The sequence below is a fragment of the Cebus imitator genome, unplaced genomic scaffold (genome assembly GCF_001604975.1).
Source record: "Cebus imitator isolate Cc_AM_T3 unplaced genomic scaffold, Cebus_imitator-1.0 Scaffold163, whole genome shotgun sequence".
NCBI lineage: Eukaryota > Metazoa > Chordata > Mammalia > Primates > Cebidae > Cebus > Cebus imitator.
The window spans coordinates 1,651,428-1,662,559 of NW_016107478.1; positions in this window are offsets into that span (position 1 = coordinate 1,651,428).

Here is an 11,132-nt window from a genome sequence, read left to right on the forward strand (position 1 = left end):
TGTAACAAGAGCTGCCATATATAAGGTGCCTTCTTTGAGCCAGTTCCTGAACTAAACTTTTACATTTTCTGCACCATTTACTCCCATGGCAAAGCTACAAAACACTCATTATTATTTCTTATTTTACAGATGCAGTAACTGAAGTTTGGAAACATTGGAGAATCTAGATAGACTAAATGTATATAAAAGAGTTTATGACATAATAAGTACATAAGTGTTCCATCCTAAGTTCTGGCCCTGACAGGGAACTTAGGGGCTGGTGGCCTGCTGAGCATCATTAGAACCCATCTATGCCTATAGATCAAACTTCTTAAAGGCTAAGAAGAAATGAAGGAGCCGTAAGAACAGAATGGGGTTCCCGTTTCATAAATTGAGCCTATGAAGAGAGCTACCCTTGAAATTTTAATTTTTCAATAATGAAAGTCAATAATAGAAGTGTTGAGATCAGTCTGACATGAACATTTTCATCAATTTTTGGAGAATGTCTTCTAGATTACATAGATTTTCTTCAAAGAAGTCACAATGACTATGAGCACACACATGAGATTTATCTTGTGTTTGTCCTTTCGGATCTAGCCAATCTGCCCTCTGTCAGTCAGAAGCACATGATAACAAACAGAATCAGGTTTAAAAAAAAGACACAGAAATAACTGTGGCCAACTATGTGGCTTGGTTCAGATTACATATGGACTCCCACAGGACCTTGAAGATATGACCCGAGGTCTCAAGTCTCTTAAGCAATTCTGAATAAGGAAGTGCAAACAACTGCAAGATCAAAGGCGTTTGAGCTGTGAGAGAGAGTGGCAAGGAAAGGGAAGGAAGGAAGAGCAAGGAATACACGCTTAAGAGAAGAAACCTCAAAAGGAACACTATTATATAGAGGTGTATGTGTGTTATGTTTTCTATACAAAGAGGAAGACAGCATATGATGAAATGTTAAAGGATCGTCTTTGAATGGTGGAAATATGACTGATTTTTATTTCTTTGTCCCTGTTTTTATTTTTTCTGCAATGAACATATTTTATTTCTGTAATAGAAAGGAAAAAGAATATATTAACCAGAGGATAACAAGACTCACCACTTTCTGGACAGCACTGAAACAGGGATGACGTATTCTACCAATGACTCTTGCCTCTCCTCTGCTTGTTAAGGCTGGGGGTGTCCTTTCTTCCAATTTTCTAGGCTCAAAATCTCCTGGTTCTGCACCTTTACCCTCTCTTCACCCCATTATGTACTTCACTTAGCCTAATATGCAAATGTTTGCTTTGAAAAAACTACCCTCACCAAAAAGTTTTTTAAATCATTAAAGAGAGACCACATGTGAGAGAAAATTATCAATTCCTCTAATAAGTAAAAAGATGCAAATTAAAATTCATACAGGATACTATATTTCCCTCATAAATTTATCAAAAAATAAAAATAAAAACACACAATGCTGTTAAGGATGTAATTAAATTGATAGCCTCCTATGTTGTTCAGGATATTATAAATACATTCAACCCTGTGGGAAAAGCAAATTGGCAATATGAATGAAGAGCCATGAAATTGGCCACTCTATTTCATTCAGTAATTCAACTGCAGGAAATGTATCAGTAAAACATAATAAGAGTTGCTGTCAAAGATTTGTGTCCCAAGGTGTTCATATTCGCAGAAAAAAAATCGTTCTAGTATACTCACTCAATGAAATATTAAACCACCATTTAAAACTAGAGTCATGAAGACAAGAAGCAACACGCACCTGGCATATATAAATGCACACCATGATTGCAATTACATATAAGTAGAGAGTAAAATCATCTAAAACATTCTCAAAGAAAGCACATCAACATACATCAAATGCAAGAGAGTGGTAGAGATGGAAATCTTTTTTGATTTTCTATATTGTGAGCATGTTTCTTTAAGAATGTTTTAAATTCATTTTAAAAGTAAATTGGGATAGACGTATGCATTATTTGCACCTTCATCAGGCTGCGCTTCAGTTTCCTTACTTCCAAATACAGATAAGAGCAGCTTCCACCTCAGTGCGATGTGAGTACTGGACAAGCTAATTCATCTGACACGTAATGCACTTAGAACAACGCCTGGCACATAGGAAATACTCAGTCAATGTTGATGGTTGCTGTGTCATGCCCCGTCTCTACCTTTCCCCTTCATTCTTCTCCTACCACATCACAAGAATTTCTCTTCTCATGTATGTGCTTTAAGTACTCCAACCTGGTCTGCCTCCAGACTCTGATTTATTACCTATCCTGACCACAATTTTCTAAAACAAATTGACAAACGAAAGTAAACACGAAAATTACTTGTTTATGTCTCACAAACCACCACCCTCTCCCATTCAGGGACACTATTCACATTCCTTTATGCTTCATGACTGGTGCTAAGCTTCCTTATAGACTTTGCATCACAAAGCCCCTTTTATGGTTGAAAAGTGAGTATTAATTTATCTTAAACACCTAAAATAATCTGGGAATGGGCCAACTATGCTGTTGACATGCAGAGCTACATTTAATCCTTGTAACCGCCTTGCAGTAGCTAAATATTATGCTTATTTTAAAGAAGAGGAAGCAAGCTGAGATAAATAACTTGCCCCAAATCATATAGCTAGTAAATTACTGAATGAAGATTTGGATTCTATGCTCCCCATACAATCCACCCCTGGGCCCATCTCTTTTCTCCTTCATGTTCACTGGTCAGCCTCATGAATACACCTTCCAGCTTAGGACTTCAACCCACCGTTAGATAAACATACCATGCTTCACCCAAGACCCACTTAGGTTATCTCCTTTTGAATGGCCTACACACACACACACACACACACACACACACACACACACATCTTTCCTCCCTACACACATGCATGTGTACCCACACACACATATACATACCCATATTTAATTATTAACCTCTCTTCTGAATACTGTTCCTCCTTCTAAGACATTTATTTATTTTTAAATTAGCTTTATGATATATAATTTAATGCAATAAAATTCACCAATTTTATATACAATTCAATGAGTTTTGACAAATATGTACAATAACACAACCAGCAACACAAACAAGATATAGCACACTTTCCTCTTCCCCAAAACTAACATCGATACTCCCTTACGTTCAGTTCCCTCCAAAGCCTGCCCCAGGCAACCATTGGCCAATTTCAGCTGCTATAGATTTTCCTTTTCCAGAAGTTCATTGTTATTAGAATCATTTTGTATCTGGTTGCCTTCACTTAGCATAATGTTTTTGTGATTCACCAATGCTGTTACAAGTATCAGCAGTTCCTTCCTTTTTATCTCATTAAAATTGTTATCCAGTTGTTCCACCACCATTTAATCAAAAGGCCATCTTTCCCATTGTATGGATGCACTACAATTTATTTAACCATTCACCAGGTGATGGGGGTTTGGGTTGTTTCCACTTTTGAGCTATTGTGAGTAAAGCTGCCATGAGCATTTATACACAGGTGTTTATTTTATTTTTCTATGCTTTCATTTTTCTCTTGAGTAAAAGCTCAGGACTAGGCTTCCTAGGTCATACGGTAAGGTATGTTTAATTTTCAAAGAAACCAACAAATAGTTTCCAAAGTGCTGTACCATTCTCCATTAGCGCTGGCAATGCATGGAAATTCCAGGTTCCACATTTCTGCCAACACTTGGTATTATGAGTCTTTTTATTTTTAACCATGCTAAGGTGCAATGGTATCTCACTGTGTTTTGTTTTACTTTTTATTTGTATAAATTTATGGAGTACAAGTGCAATTTTGTTACATGCATAGATCATGTAGTGTGGTCAAGTCAGGGCCTTCAGGCTATTCATCACCCGAGTAATGTAAATTGTACATTTATTAGTCTGTTCTCACACTGCTAATAAAGACATACTCAACACTGGGTAATTTATAAAAGAAAGAGGTTTAATTAACTCACAGTTCCACAGGGCTAGGGAGGCCTCACAATCATGGCAGAAAGCAAAGGAGGAGCAAAGTCACATCTTACATGGTGGCAGCCAAGAGGGCATGTACAGAGGAACTCCCCTTTATAAAACCATCAGATCTCATGAGACTTATTCACTACCACAAGAACAGCATGGGAGAAACCACCCCCATGATTCAATTACCTCCCATCACATCCCTCCCACGACATGTAGGGATTATTACAATTCAAGGTAAGATTTGGGTGGGGACAGAGAGCCAAACCATATCAGTACCCATTAAGTAATGTCTCATCATCCACCCTCTCCCACCTTCAGACCCTTCCCAGTCTCCAATGTCCATCATGCCATACTTTATGTCCATGTGTCTACATTATTTATCTCCCATTTACAAATGAGAACATAAGGTATTTGGCTTTCTGTGTCTGATTTGTCTCACTTAAGATAATGCCTTCCAGTTCCATCTATCTTTTGCTTCAAAAGATGTAATTTTTTTCATTTTTATGGTTGAAGAGTGTTCTACTGTGTATGTAAACCACATTTTCTGTATCCGGTCATCCATAGGGGGACCCTTAGGTTGATTCCATATCTTTACTATTGTGAATAGTGCTGTCATGAACGTATCAGTGCAGGAGTCTCTAAGACAATTTAAATCCTGCCTCTTGCATGAAGTCTTTCATCAAATTCCAACTATTTTAATAGATGGCTTACCTGCACACTTGCATCACACTTTTTGGATTTTATTTGTGCACAATAGTGTAATACAATAGGATGGTCACAAGGTTGACAGTCAGTATTCAAGTCTCCATTCCACTATTTGCTGAAAGAATTTAAGGAAGTCCTTTCTGAGTCTCGAGTTCCTTACCTTAAACCTGGGAGGTGGAGGTTGCTATGAGCAAAGATCGCACCACTGCACTCCAGCCTGGGCAACAGAGGGAAACTCCAAAAAAAAAAAAAAAAAAAAAAAACAAGGAAATAATAATGCCAGGGCAATCATGAGAGTGAATGTGCAGATATGTGTGGAAATATTTTTCATACTAGAAGGATGAGTAAAGATTAGTTATTGTTATTAATATCAATTACTATGAATTATTCAGACATTAAATTATTACTAATTTCCAGGCATTGAGCCTTTGAACTAAAATTCGTGTTTGAATATATATTCAAATATTTTTGAATGAGTCAGTGCAGATGCTGAGATTCCCGGAGTGGCTTGAAAGGCCAGTCAAGAGGTGACAGGCAGGGTTCCACCTTCAGGAAACTGGCAATCCTGCAGCTAAAACTCAGAGGTGCCCTAAGGAGAGTCAAACTCCCAGGAGAGAACAGGGAAGGTGAAGGGGAAGCATTTTATGGGAGTGAGAGTGGGCCCACATCCTCACTAAACCTGTTGTCCCAGATCTGTGACTTCTTCCCTTGGGGCCCCAGTCTCTTCCTATATAACCTGGTATTAATGACCAGGAGGTCCTCTAAGTACTCCCATCTCCACCCCAAGCCTAGCAAAGTCTCTGGCACACAGTAGGTATGCAATAAATATTTGTTGAATAAATGAACTCTGATATTCTAGGATGCACTTTTAGATTAGATCCAGATATGTGGAGAGGAGAGGAAGAAAGTTCTTCTGGACAGGAAAAGGCCCACCAGCTTTAGGGTCTCAGGAAACGATTCTTGGTACAGGTTTAAAGGATCATCCTTCTCCCCTTTCCCACCAGATCCAGGCCAGATTTTCTCTGAGACCCTGACTTTCTTAGGCAGGGCCTGTTTAATTATTTCTCTGTTAATCTGTACCCCAGCTGGATAGAGTTAACATACCAGCCAGGTCTTTATCTTAACAAGAAGTTGTAGGATCAAATTCTCCCCTCATTAAAGGCCCAGAAATCTCCCTGACAGCAGTGGGAGTTTTGCAGGCAGCCTAAAAGTGGAATTTAGTCTCCTAGTGAATTCCTCCATGGGCACAAGCCTAGAGAAGTGGGGCAAATTATATTATTGGAAGAGAAGGCAGGAAAGGAAGGGAGGGAAGGAGGGAGGGAGGAAGGGAGGAAGGAAAGAGGGAAAGAGGGAAGGAGGGAAGGAAGAAAGGAAGGAGGGAAAGAAGGAAGGAAGGAAGGAAGGAAGGAAGGAAGGAAGGGAGGGAGGGAGGGAGGGAGGGAGGGAGGAAGGAAGGAGGGAATGGAGGGAGGGAGGGAGGGAAGGGAGGGAAAAGAAGGCAGGAAGAAAAAAAGGGAGGAACAAGCCCACCGCCTTTTCCTTATAACCCTAGCCTAGCACAGTGCCGGGCACCCTGTAAATGTCGGAAAACATGCCTGGATATTGAGTAAATGCATCTCCTTAGAGCTTGAGGAAGACACTACACCTTGGAGTGTGAATTGAATGGAGCCGACTGAGTGGCCAATTGTTTTGTTCTTTTATTTTCAAATTGACAAATAATAATTGTAAATATGTATGGGATACAATGTGATGTCATGATACATTTTTACGCTGTAGAATGATCAAATCAGGCTGGCTAACATATCCATCACCACACATACTTACCCTTTCTTTGCGGTGAGAGCATTTAAAATCTACTCCTTTTTAGCATGCAGCATTATTCACAAAAGCCAAGATATGGAAACAACCTAACTGCCCATCAATAAACAAATGGATAAAGAAAGTGTGCTATATGTATGCAATGGAAAACTATTCCACCTAAAAAAAAGAAAGAAAGAAGGAAATCCTGTCGTTTTTGAGAACACGAATGAACCTGGAAGGCATTGTGCTAAATGTATTATTCTTTACCTTGGTCACAGCTCCTGGGGCTTGCCGGGACCCAGTGAGATATCTCAGCGAGCCAGGGGAGTGCTGAGGTCGATTGGGTCCCAGGCACAGGGCAAATCAAAGAGACCAGAATTCAGGGTTGAGAGGAAACCCCAGTGGTGGCAAACAAAATAAAGATGATTTTCAGGGTCAAAGGGCAGGGTAAGTCCAGAAATTGAAACGGAAGCAATGGATTTGAAAGCAGCATGAAACAAAAGTAGTATGGAAAACAGCACAGAATGGGTCATACCAAGTAGCTCAGATCCAACCCACGAAACAAGCAAACAGCAAGTTTCCCTTTTAAAGCACTGCTGGGGACAGAACTAGGCTTAGAGGGACCGCAGGGGAGATGCTTAGCATGTTTCCGAAATGTAGCTTTAATTATTAAGTGAGACCTGTGCACCAGCCTATGAGCCAGAGCTCAAAAAAGATTACTTCTCTATAAGCTCTAGGGAAAAGGGCAAAGCAAACTATTTTTCATCTTAGATAATGCAGTCCCTACTCGGCCTTAACCACGAGAGAAATACGGTTTAGGTGTTTCCTTCTTTCGTCTCTGCTTTCTGGAAAATCTTTGGTGCTTTTGAAAAAGTGGACATAGCTAAGGAAACTGTGCAGTGGCCAGAGGACACATTGCGCTAGGAAATGCTAAAAAGGGGTGACTGTGACCATCTGCAGACAGCTTGGGGCCTGAGGCTCTCATAAAGGGTCTTGGGTCTGGGTGAGGTCGCTGAGCCCCTTCCTCTGGCTCTTTCACTTCTAAGACCATGTTGCGAGGCGGGGGCTGCATCCTTGTCTGTGTTCCTCTCTCAAGCCCTGCATCTCCATTATCTGATGGCCACAGGAAAGGTGCTCTAGCCAAACCAGAAGATTTTGGCCTAGCTCTTGCTCTTGCTTCTTTGCCTGCCGGGCTACAGGGAAATCGGGAAAATAAGGCAGCCACAGTCATGCTTGTATCTGGGTATTCCACTAGTCCTTGGGGAAATGGTACCATGAGAATACAACGTAGACTTAGAATAGTGCTTCTCAGTTTGCAACATTTTTCTACCTGTGTAAGTATTTTAGTGAGAGAGAGGCTATCTGCACTTAGCAAGTAAGCCAAGTAGAGCCCTCCAGCATGCCCCCCAGACTCATTAGAGGCCACACTCCGCTACACACACTAAGGGTCGGCTATACTAACTTTCCCCTGTTCCTTGAGCACTCCAAACTCATACCCTCCTCAAGGCCATGGCAGCCCCTCTTTCCCCTTCCTGGAAAGTGTTTCCCTCAGCTGTTCACATGCTAGCTCCTTCTTTTCCCTCAAGTCTCAGCTCAAATATCATCTTCTCAGAGAGCCTTCCATGTCCACTCTTAATCAAGTAACCTCACTTTCTTGAGAAAAAACGCACCAGAATTCAAAGCTAGACCATTCTTCTTGTGAAGGAATAGGAGGGCCATTGGGAAAGAACCCGATGGTGAGATCCAATGGGAAAATTTTTTAGCCCTTTTTAACCTTGTAAAGTAAGAGTGAGTTTCCCAGTTACCTGGTCAGAAAAATTTGCAGACTGATCACCTATAATTGCCTAACTTAGCACTGGGCACTACCTAATGGATAAGTGAGTCCCGCTTCTGAATGGCAAAGGGGCAGTAATGTTTGCATCCCCTGGATGCTCCTACCTAATGGCATAGGGCCCTGAAGGAGAGGTGGCAGATAGCATGAGGCTAGTGGAGCAGGCTTGTGAGGAATGTTCTCATTAATCCTTGCAAGAACTTTTTGTCTAAGACCAATAATTCTGTGATGAGTTGGGTGGGAGGACTTTTTGGCTGTTGTCTGAAGAATGTGTTATCAGTATCCTAAGGGTGTTGGTTGTGACCCAGAATTCTCTCCTACACAGTTAGGGTGGAGAGCAAGGGAAGGGAGCCTCTTCTTCTGAGCATTTATGCTACATACTTGCACTTGTCACAAAACATCCATGCTCAGTGGTGGACTCCCACCTCCTGGCCACCCCTGCAGGTCCTCCACGCCACCCCTACGGGTCCTCCACGCCATGCCTTTTACATGTGTGCACAAAAGAGGGAGCCCATCAGGTCCCTAGAAGGAGCCAACAGCTGAAAAGAGGAACAAGCACTGGATAGAGAGTCAGAGGACCTGGCCTTGGATTTTAAATCCACTCCTTCCTAGCTGATTGATTTAAGCAAACCACGTTAGCCCTCTGAGCCTCAGTTCCCTCACCTATAAAACAAGGGCTTAAATCCAACCTTAATCTGCAGTTCTAGCTTGCTCAAAGAACAAAGAGACAATATACTCAAAAGTTCAAGGTAATCTCTGATGAACTACACCAATATGGGATTCAAAAAGCAATTCCATTTAACAAAAAAGAAAGTGTGCCAAAAGGTTTCTGAAGATATGCAAATAATCTCTTTCCTCTAAGAGCCCCTGGTGACTTGGTAGCGCTGTGTTATAATCAGGAGCATCATCGTTTTACACGCTTTTTGTAAGAAACCTCCTTGATGTTTTGAGAATGATTTGGTTTGCAAATATTCAGAAGCTCTATTCACCCCAGTTCCCTAGGTGCACAAAGTGAGCAAGTTTCTATTGTTGTAAGTTTATTCTTTATTTGTCCTTTTATTTGATGGTTGGCCTTCTGCCTTCCTTCTACCTTCCCAACCACCAGGAAGCTGTATCTGTTAGAGAGTTACGACTCTTCAATCAGTAACTACTGCTTGACTGACTTTCTATAAGGTCCTGAGCAAAGTACTAACAGTTTCTATTCATTATAGCTTATTCTTGAAATGACCTAGAAGATAAGTACTACACATATCTCCATTGTACATAAAAGGACGCTAGTCTCAGAGAAGTTAAGTGACTTTGCCAGGGTCACACAGTGCTGAGGTGACACAGCAGGCTATTTTGGTGCTTAAGCCTTCATTGTATCCACTGCCTGGGAAACACAGCAGAGCTTCCTACCAACATAGTGCCTTCTGCTTCCTCTACCATAAACTGCTCCATGAAGTATTATCATACTGTTCCACCCATCCCTGGCCCCTCTTTGCCAGTGGCTCCAGACCCAGACCCATGAAACCTTCCACACAACCCATTTTGACATCCTCTGAAGTCAGCCGTCCAAGAAAAGTTCACTTGCAGCAGAGCAGCAGGACTTTCCACTCCTCAGAGGACTCCAGTCTTGCCAAGTTCTCCACCAGCCAGGCTCCTGGAGGTGGGCCTCATGCATTCCCATTGCATAAGTGTTATTCCAGTTCCTGGAATTGGAAACATGGCAAACCATTCACCTGGTGGGGAAACTCTTGCCTGGGAGGGATCGTTGTTTGATTAGCTGTGCCTTCAGAAGGCTTTCTAGGATACCAGTTTGTGAAAAGATTTGCCTAGCAAAGCCCATTTCTTAAGTCAAAGTTGTATTATGTTCCCTATTTTCAGTAACCCCACACATATTCTCCCTTCCAGTGATCTCTCAAAGTCACATTAGCATCTTCAGTCCTAGTTCAGGCCCTCCCCACCTCTGGCTGAAATCACACCATGGCCTCCTTGCTGGTCTCTGAGACAAGACTTCCTGCTTCCTGCGTGGTGCAGCTCTGGGCCATTCTCTGCATGGCGGCCAGGAAGATCTTTCCAAAGGCCAATCCTATTACATGAGGCTCTAGCATAAAATCCTTCAATGGCTCTCCAGTACCTGAAGAAGAAATAGATCCCTACTCTTTGAATTGATTGCAACGAGAATGTATTATTGTTAAAAATTGAAAGAAAATATTTTAAAATACTTATTTAGCTATGTCCCCCTTCCTAGACTACAAATTTCTTGAAATGGGAACAACATCTTTTTTGTCCCTATATCCCGAGAACAGAATTCAGTGCCATACATATAACAGATAAGTACTCAAGATATGTTTATTAACATTCAATAAACTGATACCAGTTAATCAGAGCTGATGATGAGTAATAAGATATTCAGTGTAGCTAGACTGGATTGGTACAATTCTAGCCAAAACAGTTTAGGCACTGTGTGTAACACTATCTGACGTAAAGGTATACTTTCTTTATAATTTTTGATATTAAAAATGATTCTGCCAGACGCAGTGGCTCATGCCTGTAACCCCAGCACTTTGGGAGGCCAAGGTAGGAGGATTGCTTGAGCCCAGGAGTTTGACAATGGCCTTGACAACACGGCAAGACCCTATCTCTAAGAAAAAATTCAAAAAAATTATCCTGCTGTGATGCATGTGTGTAGTCCCAGCTACTCGGGAGACTGAGGCTGGAAGATTTCTTAAGCCCGGAAGTCTGAGGTTGCAGTGAGCTATGATCATGCCATTGTACAACAATCTTGGGTGAGATAATAACAATTTGTTTCAAAAAAGAAATTTTTTTTTTAATAAGAAAGAAAATGCTTCTTAGACTTTCTCTAGTCTAACAGTTCATATTAGAC